This window comes from Pelodiscus sinensis, chromosome 2, assembly GCF_052426305.1.
Source record: "Pelodiscus sinensis isolate ZL-2025 chromosome 2, ASM5242630v1, whole genome shotgun sequence".
NCBI classification, from domain to species: domain Eukaryota; kingdom Metazoa; phylum Chordata; order Testudines; family Trionychidae; genus Pelodiscus; species Pelodiscus sinensis.
Window position 1 is genome coordinate 65,089,409 of NC_143053.1, and position 21,744 is coordinate 65,111,152.

Below are 21,744 nucleotides of genomic sequence, written 5' to 3' on the forward strand. Positions count from 1 at the left end.
AGTAAAAAATTAGCCACTTACAAGTTCATTTAAAAGCATGAAATCTCACTTCAACGATGACCTGCACGAACATAAATAAAAGTCATATATAAAATTATGTTTAATTCGGAACTGCTCATGCAGATGCTAGCTGTAAAATGAAAAAGTATTAACTTTGTTGTGTTATGCCAGTTAGCTACTGCAGGCCAGCATCTATGACATGCTGGTTATATCTCCCTTATTCTCAGTCTGGCTGCAGATACATGGTACAGCAATCCAGGGGAGTCCCAAAGAGACGATATGCCAGCTGAAGACATCTGGAGCACTGCATACACTGCTCCTCAACTAGAGGGAGACTGGAGGGATGCTGTAGACTACAGTGAGCTACAACCTCTACCATGAGTCATCAGTAGACTGATGTAGTGAGCCTCTTCTCACTTTGAGCCGGCTGCAAAAACAAAGTAAGACGTAAAACTATCAACACCCATTCCAGTGTTTTCTCTGGTTCTACACTTCATTCTCCCTGCATTTCTGTGATGCGGTAACAAATAAGATATGTGGATGCATATTAGTTATTTAAAAAAATACTGAATGTATTGTATGGCTTGTGAACATTCCCTAGTATGTATGATTCATAATTTGGTATTTCTAACTGATTATGTAATTTTGCCATGCACACTGGATACGGAAACTACTTGTTCTCTTCAATCAGTGAGCCTCCTGATGTTATTTTGCCTAATGTAGGTATGGAGAAGATTTCTGTCATTGAACAGTCTTCTTGAGCACTATGGACCAATAAACTGTGTGAACAGTATGTTTTACTCACGTTTTGCTTTCATCCCTTATTCTCTGCTCTGTTTTAAGTAATTTAGTAAAATCAGGGATAGAAGACTGATACCATAGCACACCATGTTCACGCCAGGGAATATGTTTATTTTCCTAAAAGACAGTTTTGAGGAAACCTGTAAAAAGCCCACAACAGCTTAACGATCTTCAACACGTGCACAATACAGTGCCAAAGCCAAGAGAGCTGAGCTTTTCTTAAAGCACATACTGATTCCCAGGACTAACTACCCATAGGTTCAGGGCATATGGTATCTCTGCCTCAGAAACTTGAAGTGCCAATAAGCAGCAGAATCACATCCTGATCTCCCAATCTGGTTGCAGAATGGGAAAAAAGTGGTCAACTTTCTTACTTCCAGATGACACTCGTGTGGATACAATATGGAGAGAGAAAGAGGGACTCTTTACTTCAGAAGGATTGATGGAGTAAATTAGTCATCTTCCTCTGAAGAGCATGGGAGGGGGAAATTAGGCCATAGTCACTCTCTAAAGCAGGGCTGGGCAAAATACGACCCAGGAGCCAAATCCGGCTCACAGACCACCCTGCCAGAACCCTCAGGCACACAGCTGCCACAGTTCAAAGAGCAGTCCATGCGGCTTTCTGCTCTGCAGGGAGGGGAAGGCTTCATGTGATCTCCCAGCCACCAGTCCAATCCTCAGCTCCTATAGGCTAGAAATAACCAGCCAACAGGAGCTGAGAGATTGGCGTGGGAGGATGGGGGCAGCAAAAGCTTATTTCCCTTCCCTGAGCTGAGCCACATGGAGATAACGAACCTTCAGTTTAAAGTGATCTGGGGCTGCAGCAGGCAGGGAGATCAGCCTGACTTGGGGGTGCTGCAGGGCTGCTGGCTTAGGTAAGCACCTCCCAGTCAAAGCCTGCCTCTAGCACCTCTTCCCCAACTCTCTCTCCCAGGTCACTATCCAAACCCTCTGCCCCCCCTACCCCTGGTCACAACTCCTTCCCGACCCTATATCCCCTTCTATACTCCTCCACCAGGCCAGAATCTCTCCTGCATCCATACTCCCTCCCAGACCCTGCACCCCAATCTCCTGCCTCAGGTCACAACCCCCTCCTTTACCCAAACTCCCACTCAGATCTCACACCATCTCTTGCACCCCAATCCATTACCCTGTGCACCCTTCTGGACCCAACCTCAACCCTAGACACTGCATCTGCTCTATAGACAAGTGTGACCCTTAACCACTTTCCAAAATTTTGGAGTGGCCCCCCACCAAAAATTATTGCTCACCCCTGCTCTAAAGATATCTACAAACACATCTTTCTAAGTAGAATATTACGATAGTATGTGGTGATTCCAGGCCCTGAGGAAAGTCTGTGAGAGTTCTAAATTTTCTCACTCATGTGCTGAGACCAACCAAGGTGATTATTGAGCTAGGGTATATGAGGCTATTGAGGTAGGGATATTTGTTCCCTTCCCTATTGAGCTACAGAAAGGAGGCTGATGTCTCTTTCTTGTGAACTGAGTCTCATCGCAGCTGGAAATTGCTCTTCTTTCTCCCCAAACCAGAAATGGAGCATATGTATGTGGGCCCTGGGGAACAGGTTGCTGAGCACACATAGTTAGGGTGATCCTTCCTTGAGAGGAAGGAGAAGGGTTTGCTGTATCTCTACGGAGAGAAGTTCTTTCTCTAGCCTTATGCTCAAAGAAACATGGTTCTTAGCCTAAGAACAACAGTGTGTTTTCTTTGCCACTTGAGAGAGACAAAGAGTAGCTGTTGATTTAGCTGAACCTGGTAGTCAAACACTTCAGAATTAATGATATTTGTGCATATTTATATTCCATTCCCTCTACCATCTTCACGATCACTGGCTTTTCCTTGGGGGTTTCCAACTGAAGTACTGACAAGGCCCAACTTTGCTTAGATTGATTGTCCTACTGTGCTCTCGTTGAGTCAAACAAATGAAAGGACTATTTACTGAAGAAAATAAAGAGAAAGTAAAACAATGAAACTATAAAATACGTTTTAGTTATTTTCTAAAACAGTATCATGCTAGTGAAAAGCAGCATGCTGTTTGCAGCCTTCTTTATTCTTAAAATGATAAAATATTTATATAAGTACGGTTTGGCTGGCTGTTTAAAATTGGTTTGGTTTTTTTTTCCCTTTTCCCTATATTTATTGAGAGCTTGACCCTAAACAGCATTAGTGAGACAATATCTCCACAAGAAAAAACATATACACACAACTTTATTTGAACTGACCGGCTCTCGAGCAGAATATGCAAAGATACACACACACACTTGAGATTTTCATCTGGAAAGATGCACAGCTATCTGCCATGTAAATGAAAAGAAAGAGTTCAAAGATACAATCAGCCTTTCAATTAGGAATGTAGTGAGTCTTTAGTACAGCAGATGATTAACACGTGGGATGGACAAGCAAAGCTTTTTAGAGCCATGTAGCAATTTATTTACAACAAAAGTATTGTAAGCTTGTAAACAAGAAAGTAAAATTGATAGTTAACAAGACCCCTAGCTATAAAATTATCCCAAACCCTTCTTCCTTTTGGGCTTTTTTGTTCCTTTACCCAAAATTACCTCTAGACAGAAACAGAAAACAGCTACGTAAAGTCATATGGGTCTAAAAGTTGATTCCCAGTCAGTGGGCTCTAAATATTTGATGTCAAACACTGGTTTAACAATTAGTGTAAAATGTATCCATTTCACAGGAAGAGACTGGTGTCAACCGTGACCCGTTTAATGTACCTTGTGTTGAAAACTTAGTGATAGAGTCAGTATTGGTAGCAGAAAACTAACTACCAGGTCTATTAAAGACAACTTCTGTTGGTGAGAGAAATAAGCTTCTTAAGAACTCTGTATGGCTCGCGAGCTTTTTCTCTCTCCAACAGAAGTAGGTCCAATACAAGATATTATTTCACCACCTGAGACCAATACAGCTAGAATCACACTGCATAGCTGGAATTTTTGGCGGTGACATCCAGTTTTCCCTGTAAGCCATACGCCTGTGTGGCCACCCAGCTGATTTGCAGAGGCTTTTTGTTTCTACAGGTTGTGCACATTTGCACATAAAAATTTCTCAAATGGATGGAAAAAATCCACACATGGATGGAAAAGCTCAGAGGGAACATTGGTGCTATCACTGCCTGTCTCATCTCACTGAAAAACTGGGATTGAAGTTTCCAGAATGGCATGGCATTCCTCTGCCTGTGGGAGGAAAAGATGAGTGTTAAGAACATAAGAATGGCTGTACTGGGTCAGACCAAAGGTCCATCTAGCCCAGTAGCCTGTCTGCTGACAGTGTCCACTGCCAGGTGCCCCAGAGGGGGTGGACCAAAGACAATGATCAAGCGATTTGTCTCGTGCCATCCATCTCCAGCCTCTGACAAACAGAGGCCAGGGACACCATTTCTATCCCCTGGCTAATAGCCTTTTATGGACCTAACCTCCATGAAATTATTTAGCTTCTCTTTAAACTCTGTTATAGTCCTAGCCTTCACAGCCTCCTCTGGCAAGGAGTTCCACAGGTTAACTACACGCTGTGTGAAGAAGAACTTTCTTTTATTAGTTTTAAACCTGCTACCCATTAATTTCATTTGGTGTCCTCTAGTTCTTCTATTATGGGATCTAATAAATAACTTTTCTTTATTCACCCTGTCCATAGCACTCATGATTTTATATACCTCTATCATATCCCCCCTCAGTCTCCTCTTTTCTAAACTGAAAAGTCCCAGTCGCTTTAGCCTCTCTTCATATAGTAACCGTTACAAACCCCTAATCATTTTAGTTGCCCTTTTCTGAATCCTTTACAAGGCCAAAATATCTTTTTTGTGGTAAGGAGACCACATCTGTACACAGTATTCAAGATGTGGGCATACCATAGTTTTATACAAAGGCAGTAAGATGTTCTGTGTCTTATTTTCTATCCCTTAATAATTCCTAATATCCTGTTTGCCTTTTTGACTGCTGCTGCACGCTGTGTGGAAGTTTTCAGAGAACTATCCACGATAACTCCAAGATCTTTTTCCTGATTTGTGGTAGCCAAATTAGCTCCCATCATACTGTACGTATAGTTGGGGTTATTTTTTCCAATGTGAATTACTTTACACTTATCCACATTAAATTTCATTTGCCATTTTGTTGCCCAGTCACTCAGTTTGGTGAGATCTTTTTGAAGTTCTTCACAGTCTGCTTCTGTCTTGACTACCTTAAACAGTTTAGTATCATCCGCAAACTTTACCACCTCACTGCTTACCCCTTTCTCTAGATCATTTATGAATAAGTTGAACAGGATTGGTCTCAGGACTGACCCTTGGGGGAAACCACTAGTAACCCCTCTCCATTCTGAAAATTTACCATTTATTCCTACCCTTTGTTTCCTGTCTTTTAACCAGTTCTCAGTCAATGAAAGGACCTTTCCTCTTATCCCATGACAATGTAATTTACACAAGAGCCTTTGGTGAGGGACCTTGTCAAAGGCTTTCTGAAAATCTACGTATACTATACCTACTGGATCCCCCTTGTCTGCATGTTTGTTAACCCCTTCAAAGAATTCTAATAGATTAGAAGGACAAGATTTCCCTTTACAGAAACCATGTTGACTTTTGTCCAACAAATTATGTTCTTCTACTTGCCTGACAATTTTATTCTTTACTATTTTTTCGACTAATTTTCCCAGTACTTAAGTTAGACTTACCAGTCTGTAATTGCCAGGATCGCTTCTAGAGCCCCTTTAAAATATTGGTATCACATTAGCTATCTTCCAGTCATTAGGTTACAAACCAGAGATAAAAGTTCTGCAATTTCCCATTTGAGTTCTTTTAGAACCCTTGGATGAATGCCATCAGGCTCTGTGATTTGTGAACGTTAAGTTTTTCTATTTCTTCCAAAACCTCCTCTAACGACACTTCAATCCAGGACAGTTTCTCAGATTCATCACATGTAAAGGACGGTGCAGATTTGGGAATCTCTGTAACATCCTCAGCCATGAAGACTGAAGCAAGAAAATCATTTAGTTTCTCCGCAATGGCTTTATCGTCCTTGATTGCTCCTTTTGTATCTCGATCGTCTAGGGAACCCATTGTTTTTTTAGCAGGCTTCCTGCTTCTAATGTACTTAAAAAACATTTTGCTATTGCTTTTTGAGTTTTTGGCTAGCTGTTCCTCAAAATCTTTTTTTGCTTTTCTTATTACATGTTTACAATTGATTTGACAGCACAATCATCCCAACAAACTAACTGGAATCCTCATATTTCTGTCAAAACTGAAGATTAGTTACCTTATACTGAAGAATATTGGTCTTGCCTGCTTTTAAAACACGGATTAAGTTCTCTGTCTCTCTCGCCTCAGTTTTTATTAAGACTAGGGCAAGTAAAACAGATTATTTTAAAACAAAGTAATCAATGGGGCCATTAATAAATAGTACATGTAATAACTATTTTATCAGTGCATAGCATTCTCCATCCAAGACATTAGATCACATATGAAATATTAACTCTCCCAGCATTTATTATAACCAGGGATGCGAGTGAGTAGTTGACTACTCACATTCCCCCAACCCTTGCTGCCTCTGCCAGAGCAGCCTGTGTTGGTAGCTAGCTTGCGTGCCCATCTCTTACAACATTTAAACAGCAGAGCCGCAGTAGAGGTAGCTCCTGGACCCGGCATGACCTATGACTGAACTCCTTCCATTATCAACTAATTGTGTAGTCGATACAAATTGTACCAACTACATGATTAGACAATTACATACCACTTAGCATTCTTAATTATAACAGACATATTATTGTTATCAATGGGTGTATTTATTGTATACATTTTTTACAGATGGGTAAATTCTGATACTGAAAGGCTTAGGCCCATTTTTTCCATAATGTTTTTAAGTTATGCATTCCTAAATGTGGACACAGAGTCTGATTTTAAGATGCACAGAATGTCACAATTCAGGAAAACTGAACCTTTATGCTCCCTCTATGGTTACTTTAGGCTCCTGGCTCTTCTGCTGTTACCTCTCCTGGATGGAGAGCTATGCCTCTCCCCCACTTGACCAGGGTTTTTTCCAGGATCATGGTGTAGGCAGGGAACTGTGCATATTCTTGACAAGCCAGACTGCCTATGAAGGACGGTGTCTGAATTTTGCTTTGTCTTCAAAGGCTACAAACAGCTACCATTGCTAGTAGTTACTAGGTACTACACAGCTCTAAGCAAGTATATGAATTCTTAAGATGAGTTTCAGAGAAAATGTATTCCAACAATACAAAAACCTAATAAGCTCTCCAGGGATCACCTCCAACTTCAACTGGCCAGAGTCATTCCTTCAAATACCACATAGTATTTTTTCTGTCATTACAGAGTCCATAACAGCTCAGAAATAATGACAGCCATGACTTAGGTAATCTTTCTTATATACAGTTTGAGCCTTTGTTCCTGAGATTCTGGGAAAAGGTAATCGGCAGATAATGGACGCTCTTTAAAAGCCTAGGTTTTTGTATAACTGAAGGTGGGTAACTTTCATTCACTTCTCATAAGAGATTTCCCAGTCAAACATATGACCCCATCCCAGAAATGTATTCTTGTCTAGGCCAGTGTTCAGTATACACCTTTGAAGTTCATAAGAATACAATCCTATCCTACAATAATACATAAACCATTCACTTTTTTTAGCACAACAGACCCCAAACTTTCTTACACTGAATTCATCAGGGTCTCCTAAGGATTATGCAGGAAAGTGCTATATCTGTCATACTGAGCACCCACCATTCAAACTGATCATAAGTAGTGCAAATGCTCAGCTCTTCTGAAAATCAGAGCCAAGAGTCCAAACTTGAGTGCACACACCTCAGAGGCTATTTTTAGAAAATATGACTTCATGCTTTTGCCAGTGGATGTATACAAGCTAGGACTTCTGATGCCCAGTCGACTACCCACTCCAGCAGTCTATGCTGACTTCTTCTCATTTCATCTTTGCAACCAACTTTAATTTTGTTAAACTAGAAAAACAACAAATGGTCTGGTAGCATTTTCTAGACTAACAAAACATATAGATGGTATCATGAACTCTCGCGGGCACAGCCCACTTCTTCAGATGACCGGAGTTTTGAGTTTAGGATGTGCAGACCCAAAATAAATAGGGGAGAAGGGGAAGGGGGGAAGAGGAGGAAAAAAAAAGAAGGGGGGCAGGAAACAAGGAGCAGAGGGTATGAAAATATCAACAGGAAAAACAAGTAGGCAGAACTGGCAGTCTATAAACACCTGGAGATTGGATAGTTAAAAAGAAGCAGATAAGGATAAAAGGATAGCAAGATAGGAAGGGTACTACCACTAGAATCTACACAGACAAAGAGCTGTTTGCACCTTCATTAAATGTTAGGTTGATAATGTCCCAGCCATCCCTCATCTCAATTGAGGCCATCAGCATGAGAACTGAACTTGTGGATGAATAGAAATTCCAACACCTCTCTGTGTATTTGACTTGCAGAATTGGTTTGTGATAAGACAGCTACCTGAAGATCTTTTAAAGAGTGATTAGGTAGATTGAAGTGCTCTCCAACAGGTTTCTGTATGTTCCCTTTACGAATATCTGATGTGTGTCCACTGATTCTTTCCGTAGGGACTGTCCAGTTTGTCCAATATATATAGTAGTGGGGTATTGCTGGCATTTGATGGCACAGATCAGCATTTCTTAAAGTGTGTTTGGCGGCACACCGGTGTGCCACGAGGTAGTCAGAGGTGTGCCACAGAGAGAACAGAATTCAAAATGGCCACCCTTAAAGGGACAAGCCTCCCTCCCCCTCTACCCCCTTAACTTTTCTCTGGGGGCTTTTTTCCCCCTATACAAAAAAAATCCTTAGTGTTCCCCACTAAAAAAAAAATTATCGTTTGGTGTTCCTCAGTCTTAAAAAGTTTAAGAAACACTGGCACAGATTAAATTACTGGATATGCAATTGAATGATCCTGATTTGGTAGCTTAAGTTGTTGGCTCCAGTAATGAATTTGCTTGTATAGATATGTGGGCAGAGTTGGCACTGCAGCTGATTGCAGGGCTGGGTTCCTGGATGTTTATGATGTGGTTGTGTAGCATGGTTACTGGAAAGAATTCGTAAAATTTGGTTATCTCTGTAGATTCCTGAAAACTGGTTGTTCTAGATTCAGTGGTAAGCTATAGATGCTATAAAATAAAACTTTCATTTCAAGGAGTATCAAACAAGGAAACTGTCAAATGGCTCTATCAGCTAACCACCTAGTAATATGTAAGATTATAGGATAAGTCACATACCTTTAATGGAAAAAAAGGCACAAAGGAAGAGGATGGCTCTGGGAACTGCTCTATAGTAGCTCTCCATAGAGAGGTCAGATCTGGAGGGTAGATCTCCAACTGAGGAGCTAGGAAAGGAGGCTAGGTCCAACAGGGCCTGTAAGGCAGACCATGGAGGCCATGTAGGAAGTGGCACGCAGACTAGCACTCAGACACTTGGATCTTTCCAGGGATTCTTATATTCCAGCTCCATGCATTTTCCATTGCTCCCTTCTTAGGTTAAGTGAAGTGGACAATTGCTGCTTGCCACATAGTAAAGGGAAGGTTGGGCTTCCTCTTCATCACCACCTGGAGGTGGTGATACCAGATCCCTGCATAAAAGGGGAGAAGGATTATTGAGCCAAAGGAGGGCTGTGGGGAAACTGAGTGACTTAAGCTTAAGGAAGGTAATGCTGTGTCAACAGGGCAAATCAAGGCCTGACAGGAAGGGCTGAACAGACTATAGATAGGTGCCCAAGGAAGGTTTCCAAAGAGGAAGCAGAGCCTAAGTGAGGAGTGAGAGCTGCACTTAGAAAAGGCAACTGAGGATCATAAGTGAAAAACCTAAGGTGTTTTTGTGCATTGGTTTGTCTACTTTTTATTTCAGAAGTTTGTAAAAGCTAGTGGGGGAAAGCTCTTCTAGATTTGATTTTAACAAATAAAATTTGAAAGTGGAAGGCAGCTTGGGTGAAAGTGATCATGAAATCACAGAATTCATGATTCTAAGGAATGGTAGAAGGGAGAACAGCAAAATGGAGACAATGGATTTCAGGAAGGCAGATTTTGGTAAACTCAGAGAACTGGTAGGTAAGGTCCCCTGGGAAGCAAGACTAAGGGGGAAAACAACTGAAGAGAGTTGGCAGTTTTTCAAAAGGACATTATTAAGGGCCCAAGAGCAAGCTATTCTGCTGCATAGGAAAGATAGAAAGTATGGCAAAAGACCTCCTTGGCTTAACTCAGGAGATCTTACACAATCCAAAAATCAAAAAGGAGTAATATAAAAAAACAGAAACTAGGACAAATGACAAAGGATGAATATGAGCAAACGATACAGGAATTCAGGGGCAAGATTAGAAAGGCAAAGGCACAAAACAAGCTCAAACTAGCTACAAACATAAAGGGAAACAAGACGACTTTCTATAACTATATCAGAAGCAAGAGGAAGACCAAAGACAGGGAAGGCCCATTGCTCAGTGAGGAGGGAAAAACAGTAATAGGAAACGTGAAAATGGCAGAGGTGCTTAATGACTTCAGACTTCACCAAGAAATCTGATGATGAAGGAATGCCTAACATAGTGAATGCTAGTGGGAAGGGGGTAGGTTTAGAAGATAAGTTAAAAATCACTTAGAAAAGTTAGATGTCTGCAAGTCACCAGGGCCTGATGAAATGCATCCGGGAATACTCAAGGAGCTGAGAGAGGAGGTATCTGAGCCTTTAGCTATCATCTTTGAAAAATTATGGAAGACAGGAGAGATACCAGAAGACTGGAAAAGGGCAGCTATAGTGCCCATCTGTAAAAAGGGAAATAACAACAACCCAGGAAACTACAGACCAACCATTTTAACTTCTGTGCCAGGAAAGATAATGGAGCAAGTAATTAAGGAATTCATCTGCAAACACCTGGAAGATAATAAGGTGATAGGGAACAGCCAGCATGGATTTATAAAGAACAAATCACATCAAACTAATCTGATAGCTTTCTTTGATAGGATAACGAGTCTTGTGGATAAGGGAGAAGCAGTGGACGTGGTATACCTAAACTGTAGTATGGCATTTCATATGGTCTCGCATGATCGTCTCATCAATAAACTAGGTAAATACAACTTAGATGGGTCTACTGTAAGGTGGGTGCAGAACTGGCTGGATAACTGTTCTCAGAGTAGTTATTAACGGTTCACAATCCTGCTGGAAGAGCATAACAAGTGGAGTTCTGCAGGGATCTGTTTTGGGACCAGTTCTGTTCAATATCTTCATCAATTATTTAGATATCAGCATAGAGAATACGCTTATTAAGTTTACAGATGATACCAAGCTGGGAGGGGTTGCAAGTGCTTTGGAGGACAGGGTCATAATTCAAAATGATCTGGAGAAACTGGAGAAATGGTCTTAAGATAAATAAGATGAAGTTTAATAAGGACACATGTAAAGTACTCCACTTAGGAAGGAACAATCTGTTTCACACATACAGAATGGGAAGTGACTGTCTAGGAAGGAGTACTGCAGAAAGGGATCTAGGAGTCATAGTGGGCCACAAGCTAACTATGAGTCAATAGTGTGACACTGCTGCTGTAAAAAAGCAAACATGCTTCTGGGATGCATTAACAGGATACGAGAAGTCATTCTTCCACTCTACTCTGCACTGATTAGGCCTTAGTTGGAGTATTGTGTCTAGTTTTGGGCATCACATTTAAAGAAAGATGTGGAATAACTGGAGACGGTCCAGAGAAGAGCAACAAGAATGATTAAAGGTAGAGAACATGACCTATGAAGGAAGATTGAAAGAATTGGGCTTGTTTAGTTTGGAAAGGAAAAGACAGAGGGGACATGATAGCAGTTTCACAAGGAGGAGGTAGAAAAATTCTTCTCCTTAGCCTCTGAGGATAGGATAAGAAGCAATGGGCTTACTACTGCAGCAAGGGAGGTTTAGGCTGAACATTAGGAAAAACTTCCTAACTGTCAGGGTGGTTAAACACTAGAAGAAGTTGCCTAGGGAGGTTGTGGAATCTCCATCTCTGGAGATATTTAAGAGCAGGTTAGAGAGACATCTATCAGGGATGGTCTAGAGCAGTGTTTCTGAAAGTGTTCCATGAAACCACTTTGAGAAATACATTAACTGGCGGCCCTGGTTTGTTTATTTACTGGCGCCGCAGCTACGGAGCCTCACAGCTCCCATTGGCTCCGTTTCGTCCTTTGCAGCCAAGGGGAGCAGCGGAAACCAGTGTGGGCATCTCCTGATGTATATCTCCTGATGGTTCAAATAGGCACTTTTGTGATTTTTGGAGGGTGATTCTGTGTCCTCCTCATCTCTTCCTCTCTCTACCCTAAGCGGCAAACACAATAACGTTTTTGCAGATGATGCTGCAGCAATGAGTTTTCAGGAATGATCTGAAGAGGTTTTAGGGTGGAACGCATGGGAAACAGAGGAAAATGACACCGACACGTAATCTGAAACAAAGAAAAAAAAATCCAATCTTGGCTCGTCAGTTACAAGCCCAACAATGACTGTACCCGTTAAACTTACTCCATCCTCAGTATTCTACATTCCATCCCTATTCACAAGTCAACCCAGATATGTGCATGTACCAGAGAATATCAATACAATGTACTAAAAGGTAGACATTGATATTGACTTAAAAAAAAAAAAAGCCCTGCTTGTGCCTACTTTCTTGGTGGTTCCCTCTCCACCACACCAATTATTTTGCTCCCCAAGTCTCAATCTTCATTTATCCTTCACCTATGATCTGTTCTGTTGACTTTTCATCCCTGTGATGTTGTACCTCATATTCTTCATTGTGGTATTATTATGATATGATAATAGCACAATGATGATGTATTTTATGCAAGTTAAATCATGTAAGGTGCTATTGGAAAAGTGATCATTTCCTGAATATGATTATCCTATTTATAGTCATGTATCATTTTTGTATCTCAAGTTATGAATATTGACTGTACCTCAAATGTAGTTACACCAATCTAGAGAGCAGATAGAGAAGAGCCTATTCAGGATAATGAGCCTGGCGGCGAAGCTTATCTACCACTGTTGAACCTTTCTGAGAATGCTACAGACAGCCTGTGAGTAATGGCTGCTATAACGCTACAAGGACACGCAACCAGGCTTCATAATTCTGGACTCCATCTTGTGTTTTACCAGTCTGGGAACCAAGTTTTGAAACAAAGGGTTCTCGACATAAGCTACAACTATATAAAGCAGGGAGTGGCATTTTCTGTAGTTCATCACTCCCCAACACATGAAGATTCCTGGCAACACCTGAGGAACCAAGACTGAACTGGGGGAAGTGCTGGACACGGGCTAAAGGGATTTCTAGCTTATGTATGAAACTCGTGAGGAATATAAACTACAAACCATTTGTAGTTTAGGCCTTAAAAATCTACAAATCTGCTAGTACCATCAGTTAGGGTGAGAATCTGCTATTCATTTTCAATCTATTTAGCATGTTAAGTTTAGTTTGTGTTTTTATTTATTTGCCAGCTAGTATGCTTTGAACTGTTTGCTATCCCTCATGATTTAAAATAATCTTTTGTAGTTAATAAGCTTGTTTTGTTTTAATCTGAAACAGTGCAATTTGACTGCAGTGCTTGGGGAAAATCTCTCCTTGGTTACTACAAGTCTGCACTGTCATCTTCATATTGAGGAAGAGGCAGAACAGGTATTAAATTCATATACTGACCAGATTTGACCAACGCAGGATGGAAGTGCTCTGGGTCCTATTCTGGAAAGATAATGGTTAGAGAACTTATGTCTGGGTGAGCATCTGAGAGCGCCCCTACCTGTGAAAGTGCAAGTTGGAAGGTTTTGCATTTGTCACAGCAGTACAGTGTGAAAGGAAACACAGGAGGGTAGGACAAAGGGCTCAGTGGTACCCCAGGTCCAGGTGGAATCCTAGAGAGAGGGGGCGAACAAATCACAAGCCATTCACTTCTTTTCTTATTCTTAGAAAAATCAGACTCTCTTATTACATGCTATTTGTCTCTTGTATGTTTTCTTTCGTATGTCCTAATTTCTCTGCATTTCTTCCGCATTTCCTATAGTACTTCACCTCCTAAGGTGGCAGTCCACAGCAAACACAAAAAATGGACTAACATGGAAAACATTAGGAAAGGAATTATGTATGTGTGTAAGAGGCACTGTTCACTTAGGGTATGTCTACACTGTCACCCGGCTAATCTAGTCATTCGAACTTGCAAATGAAGTCCAGGATTAAAATATCCCGGGCTTTATTTACATGTTCCCAGGTGCCGCCATTTTTAAATGCCTGGTAGTTCGAACTCCCTGCCCGTAGCTACATGCGGCACGGGCTAGGTAGTTCGAATTAAAGCTCCTAATTCAAACTACCATTACTCCTCATTGCAGGAGGGGTAACTGTAGTTCGAATTAGGAGCTTTAATTCGAACTACCTAGCCCATGCTGCGTGTAGATGCGGGCAGGGAGTTCTAACTACCGGGCATTTGGCGGCGCCCGGGAACATGCAAATAAAGCCAGGGATATTTTAATCCCGGGCTTCATTTGCAAGTTCGAATGACTGCATTAGCCACCCTAGTTCAAACTAGGGTGGCTAGTGTAGACATACCCCCAGTTAGATGCGCAAGGAATGTCCTATTGCTTATGTTATCTGTTAATATTTAGAGTTTACCACTGACAATGTACACCAGTGACTCTCAACCTTTCCTAACTACTGTCCCCCTTTCAGGAGTCTAAATTGTCTTATGTACTTCCAAATTACTTCCCCCTAAAAAATGGCTTGCTTACACAAAGACAAAAGTGTCACAGCACACTATGACTGAAAAAAAAATTACTTTCTTATTTTTACTCTATAATTATGAAATATAGGAATATAAATATTGTACTTATATTTCAGTGCAGAGAGCAGAATAAACCAATCCTTGTCTTTGACATTTTAATTTGTGCTAATTTTGCTAGAGCTTTTTACGTAGGCTGTTTTAAAACTAGGCAAATATAAAGATAAGTTGATGTACTCCCTGGAAGACCTCTGCATACCCCTGGGGCAGGCATGGGCAAAATATGGCCTGCAGACCGGATCCAGCCAATGGAGGTAGTGGGGAGCCCCAGGCAGGCTCCCCAGCTTGCCCCGCAGCCCCACGTGCCATGCAGAAACGCAGATTTAGGGCTCAGTTTCTGTTTTAAAACTAGAGGAGATGGGGGAAGTTTTAGGAGCTGCCCTGCCCCCAGCACATTCCCATTGGCCAGTTTCTGGCAGAAACCAGTCAATGCGAGCTGCTTGTTGGAGTAACAGGCAGCCAAGAAGCATCACGCCCCCTCTCCTCAGCTCAGTTATTCATGAAGCACACAGCCTGGCAAGCAGGCTGGCTGGGAAACATTTCAAGTTCTGCAGGCTAGTTTGGCAGCTGGCAATTAAGTCTCTTGGCCACAGCTTGCTTCTGGCACCCCGGCCCTTTCCTGCCCCAACTCTCTGCCTCCACCCCCCAATTCAATATATCTAAACCCTTTGTCCCCCTCTTATACCCATACCTCCTCCCAGATCTGGCAAATATACAAAATAGGCATGCCAGTGGGCAGAGCTACAGACATTCATAAACAGATGCCTGAGGTACATCTTTCACATCAAATGGCAAGACTTTTGTCACAAATGAGGAACTTTGGAACAGAACAGGACAAGAACCACTTGATCAAATCAAGAGAAGAAAGTGGGGATGGCTAGGCCACACTCTCAGAAAACCATCATCCAGCATAGTCTATCAAGCTCTCACATGGAATCCACAAGGAAAAAACAAAGGAGGAAGACCTTGGACAATGTGGAGAAGATCTACTGAGACTGAAAGACAACAACTGGAAAACTCCTGGAGTCATACAGAAGTTTTGTCTCAAGACAGAGTGAAGTGGAGGAGACTTGTAGATGACCTATGCTCCACTCAGAGTACAAGGATTTAAGAAAAAGAAGTGGGCAGAGTGAAGCAAGATTAGGATCCAAGTCTGAGAAATTCCACTCTATAGTTATTCCCTAATCAAGTGAAGTTTCGTCACATCACAAATTAGGAAATTAAGGAACCCTGTGCAGTCTCCCAGTTTCTCTAGTACACTGTTTCTTAAACTTTTTGAAACCATGGAACACCAAACAATAATATTTTTTTATGCGGAACACCTAAGGCATACAAAACAACCTCCAAAACCCCCCACCGGGGAAGGGAGGGGACACGGGAGCGGAGTTGGGCTGAAATGCAGTTGCAGCCCCCTTAATTGCCGTGTGTCCAGAGTGGGCTTCTGTCAGGCACTGGGAAAAGCAGAAAAAAAAACTTGCACACACTCACACACACATACACACACACACAAGTAAAAACAAAGAGGTGGTTGCGGCACACACTGGATTACAATTTTATGACCTCTTCTCTACATATCCTGGCCAGCCACATTCAGTTACAGAATTGCAATATTAGCTTAATACAACTGGACTGCATACAACATTCTTTAACTAGCCAAACTAAGGTTTGTTCTGCCTTTCCCAGGGCTTTTTCCTGCACTGCACAGCCAAAAGAAGAAATGCACTGTCTCATAATAAAATCTGGCCTGGCATTCCAGGCAGACTACCAGCACAGGATATCTACATCACACAACCTTGCCTTTTCCATCCAGGGAACTAAATAACAATACAATTATTTGAAATTAGCAAATATGTAGTCTTCTTAAAGTAAATACACTTGAACCTCTGTATTCCAGGTGTCCCTAACCCGGGAACATCGGAGGTATGGAAGAGGAAATGGCTCTTTGCACTGCCACTCCTCCTTCCCCCCGCTGGGGGAACAGCACCACAGTGCCGTGCTTCCCCTGTGGCTTTTCCCTGATGATCCCATAGTGGCAGAGAGTGCTGCCTGAGAGTGGTGTGGGGCACAAAGTCACATACGCCTCCAGAAATAGAATGCCACTTAAGAGCCCCAGCCCCTCATGCTCAGACCCCACAATGCGCTCCAGGCCTGGCAAAATCTTTAATCTGGCATACCATGTTTCCGCGACACCAGACTAACACAGCTACATTTCTATCCCTCTTTCCCAAGATTGCCGGATTCAAAAAGTTCAAGTGTATTGCAAAAGCCCTCCTTTTCAAAACACAAACTCCAGTAAAGATGGGCAGTTGTTCTAAAACATGCAGCTCTGCACCACAGATCCCATTTCTCTGTGTTCTATATGACAACTCACTTTCCTAATATACCAATTAACTGAAAACTCAAGTCATTTAAAATATTCACTCTGTTGAGATTCTTATAAATATAATGTGATGTACAAGCTGCTATATGCAAAACATTTAAGACCTGGGATGTTGTGACTTCCAAAGGTTTTTTTTTTGGGGGGGGGGGGAGAGGAGGTGAAGGGAAGTGAAAAGGGGGAACCATTTGACAAAGAACTGAAACTAAGTCACGCTGAAATACAAATAATCGTGCAGATGCCCAAATCTAAGGTCTAGGCTTGGGCTTCAGTGCTGTTTACTCTGTTTTATATCACAGTGACTCTGTATACATTTGGCTAGGTTGAACTGAACTCTGCAAATATATACTAATGTATCCCTTTGAGAAACATGCAAATGTTGCATATCATCAACACTATAAAAGTTACAACAACTAAAATGTAATGTTTAAGAGTGCAACTGTGTATCTACATGGCTAACAAAGGTCCCTCTTACTCAACAATCTGTTTTCATATAATGTTGGTTGTGCTGTAAATCTCCACCTCAGCTATTAAAAAGTTATGCTATTGACTTGGAAATGCCAACGTGTAAAGAACAGTTTTACTTTAATATCTGGTGTATCAAGTTAAATATTTAAAAGTTTCTATCACTACACTTTTTAAAGGTATCCTAGCATTGCCAAACTTAAAAATGTGCATGATGTAACTGGGTCCTTTGCAAAATCAGTAATAGCTTCTGTGCTGATGTTAATTTTTTAAGAGTTGCCAATATTGAGGATTGAAGGTATACAGAGATGTGATAATTAAAATATCTGTTATATTCACACAGTCAAAATATTTCCAGTTAATAACACTTTAAATCAGATACATAGGTGTCTCTCTTACCCCTCCACTAGGTTCTGGAAAATTGTTTTCATAGACAAATTGCTTTCACTGTATGCAAAAATACACCAGGGTACTACTAAAACCCCAATTACACAGAACACCTCACTTTTAAGATGTCAGTCAGTATTTATATATATTTCAGGGAACAGTTCAGGAACCATTAGTGCAGTGTTTCCCAATTTTATTTGGCTGAGGAACCCTTTTCAGCTTTTCAAAATTTCAAGGAACCCCTAGGTTTGTCAAGCAAAAAAAAAAAAAAAAAAAAAAAAAAAAAGGGGGGGTGGGGTGGGGGTGGGGAAAGAGAGAGGGACCCACCAATTAATGAAATTCACATTCCTTCCCCAATTCCCCCCCAATCTCCCTTCTGTGAGGCCTCATCCACTCTGTTCCCCTCCTTTCCAACACTTGCTATACCCAGCCCTTATACCTGTCTCAACCTAGTGAGAGTGAGGTGTGGGGTGGGAATGAGGGATTTGGGTGTGGGAAGGGGTGAGAAGTACAAGCTTTGGGAGGGAATTTGGATGCAGGAGAAGGGACTATTGACTCAGGGAGGGGGCTCTAGGCTGGGGAGTGTTGGGTTCAAGTGGAAGGTTGGGGTGCTGAGCAAGCCAGGGCTTGTGGATATGAGGGTGCAGGAGTTTGGGCTGGATATGTGAGGGACTCAGGGCAAGAAGTTTGTGAGTATGATGGGCTCAGGACACAGATTTGTGATGTGTGGATGGTGGAGGAACGTTGTGGCAGAAGACTGAGGATGTGGAGATGCAGGAGTTTGGGGATGTAAGAGGCTCAGGACAGGAGGTTCCAGTATATGATAGGCTCAGATTTGAGGTTAGGTGGTGCAGGACTGTTATAATGCTGCAGTGAAATGGGGGTTTGGTCCTAATTGGGGGCTTGTTGGCCCAGCTTCATTTTTAAATAAAATATTATGTCAAACTCAAAAGGTTTTAGCATTGTCTTTATTTATGAGAGGGGTGAGGAACCTGTTTTGAGTCAAGATCACTGACCCACAGAAAAGTCAGTTGAGGCCACACAAGTGAGATGCAAAAAAAAAAAAAAAAAAAAAAAAAACCCACCCTCCTCCAAAAACCCCCAAGCCTCACTAATGTGGTCCCAAATGTGCTGGTGGGGGTAGGAGACAGAATGCTAGTGGGTGCTGGGGCTGGGGAGAGGGTGCTGCTGGGTGGAAGGATGCTGGCTCAGGTGGCAGGGTGCTGGGGCAAGGTGCTGGGACAGGCAGGTGGCAGGGTGCTGGGGTCAGGGACATGGTCCTGATGGGCACTAGGGTGACTGGCAGGGTGATGGGACAAGGAACAGGGTGCTGCTGGGTGCTAGTGTGGATGGCAGGGTGCTGGGGCTAGGGCCGGGGCCAGGGCCAGGGTGGTGCTGAGTCCTGGGGTGTGAGGCAAGGTGCTGGGGCCAGGGCGGTGCTAGGGTGGATGGCAGGGCTGCCAAGGAGCGGGATAGGAATGGGGTGCAGGATCTGGGAGGGAGCTGGGGGGTGGAAGGGGACAAGGTCTGGGTAGGGTGCAGACCAGATAGGTAGGGTGCAGAAGCAGGCTGGATGTAGGGTGTCTGGCTACGAGGGAGGGTGCGAGGAGGGGACTTTGGTAGGAGTTGGACCTCCCTGATCTGGCACCTCTAGACCTGACTGGTCCCAGATGAGGAATTTTTGGACCAGGGGAGGTCATTTCAGGGCTCCTGGTCCCCCCCTTCCCCACTAGGCTTCTTTGCACCTCTATCCCCTGCAACAGAACTAAGCTGCCCACCCCTGCTGGTTCCCTGCACTTCCCCAAAAACCATCCCTCACAATCCAAGGGAGTGCAGCAGCACTTCCCTACAGCCCCTCACAGCCCAGCTGAGCTGCCCGTCTGTTCTGTATGCCCTCCCCCATCCACCTCAGCCCAGCTGAGCCCTGCACTGGTTCCCTGCATGCCTCCCCCACATCACAGCTGATCCCCGTTTCCCTGCACCTCCTCCAAGCCCCACAAAACTGCTGAGCCAAGAGCTGATTCCCTGTCCCTCCCTCCCCTTGAGTCTAGCCCCGGTTCCCGGCACCTCCCTCCGCCTGCAGTCAAACTGAGCTCTGAGCGCCACACACACACACACACACCCCACCCCACTGCCCAGCCCAGCTCCCCAGACCTCCCCACTCTGCAACCTAACTGAGCTCAATTTCCCTGCACCTTCCCCCAAACCATATAGACATGCTGAGCCAGTGCTGATTCCCTGCCCCTGCCTCCCTCCCTCCCCTTGGCTGTGTCTACACTGGCACGATCTTGCACCAAAGCGGCCGCTCTTGCGCAAAAATTTGGTGCCTGTCTACACTGGCCGTGTGTTCTTGTGCAAGTACACTGACGTTCTCATGTATGAAATCAGGGCTTCTTGCGCAAGAACTACGATGCTCCCACTCAGGAATAAGCCCTTTTGAGCAACTATTCTTGTGCAAGAGGCCAGTGTAGACAGGCAACATGAATTTCTTGCGTAAGAAAGCCCTACGGCTAAAATGGCCATCAGCACTTTCTTGGGCAAGAGAGTGTCGACACTGCCATAGATGTTCTTGTGCAAAAGCACAGCTCGCACATGGAAGAGTGGATGTGTTCTTGCACAAGAACACTTGTGCAAGATGTTCTTGCGCAAGAAACAACCAGTGTAGACATAGCCTAAGAGTTTCCTCACATGAGCAAAATGAATTTTGTGTTGTGCACCAGTATTGAGTTCATGTGGCTTGTTTGGATGTGCCACCGAAGTTATTAATAAATATTTTTAAACCTCTACCTTTTCCCTTTACTGCCATGTCAGCTCCCCTGGTGCCTGCTGCCCCCCCCCCCCCTCTCCTCACCCTCCTCTGCTGTCCTGACTCCTGCTCTTCTCACCGTCCTCAGCCCTCCTGCAGCCTGCCCCCCTCCACCAGCCCTTCTCTCCCCCCATGCCCACTTCTCCAGTAGCCCCACTCTGATCATGCAAGCTACCCCTCCTCATCCCCTCTCCTAACACCTCCCTCTACAAACCTGCCCTGCGTCTCTCTGATGGTGGTCTCTCCACTGGGCAGATGTCTGCCCAGAATCTCCTGGCACCTGCACCTTCTCTTACCCCTGCACCCTCCTGGTGCCTCCCCCTTCCCTCACTTCCCCTGCCCCCTTTGCTCCATTTTCCCCTGATGCCCACCCCTCACCACCCTCTGCCCCCATTCCCCTCATGCCTCTGTGCCCTCTCACATAACTTGCTCCATCCCAGCCTTCCTCATGCCCACCCCTTCTTTCAAACCTTTTCCCAGCACCTCCCCTCATCCCTCTAGCCCCCAATGCCCTTACCTTCTCCCCTCCCACTGACACCTCTCCCCTCCTGCCCTTTTCCTCATTGTCTGCACTTGCCCCCCTGCCATTTGTCTCTCCTCCACCCCGTCCCTTTGGTGCCTTCCCCTTCCCCTCCGCCTCCGCACAAGCACCTTCCTCTCCCAGCCCTTCCCCTTTCCCTCTGCACAATCCCCTTCCCTTTCTCTTCCCTCCCTCTCCCTTTCCCTCTACCGTACCTTCTGCCTTCCACTTTGTGGGGCTGGAGTCTGTGCTCTGTCCCCGGACTCCGAACCCACAACTCAGCCATGCGGCGCACCACAGCGCCCAGAAAGTTTAAAATCCCAGGCCGTGACGTTATGTCACGTCCGGGCATCTCTCCATCCACTGGTTTGAGCGTGCTGCGCAGGGCAGCAGCAGCCAGTGAGGGAGAGCTTAGGGAAGGTTGCGCACAGCAGGGACGGGTCTGGGTCCGGGGGAGAGACGCCGGGTGGGAGGACGCACGCGGGGGGGTCGGGACCCGCTCCAGCTCCAGCTCCAAATATTGCGGGAGCGTGGGCACCACAAGCCCACACAACTCGC

At 43.9% G+C, this 21,744-nt stretch overlaps 1 protein-coding gene across 10 annotated transcripts in view; it reads right to left on the reverse strand.

Annotated features, from left to right (window-relative positions):
• Positions 1-21,744, reverse strand: part of FAM110B (family with sequence similarity 110 member B) — a 293,787-nt gene that overhangs the window by 143,403 nt on the left and 128,640 nt on the right. Inside the window, exon 3 of one of the 10 annotated variants that reach the window (XM_006126149.5) lies at positions 22-61. The exons of the other annotated variants lie outside the window; for them this stretch is intronic. The gene's annotated coding sequence lies outside the window, so the exon portion shown is untranslated. The remainder of the gene's footprint in view (positions 1-21; positions 62-21,744) is intronic. 10 annotated transcript variants of the gene reach the window in all.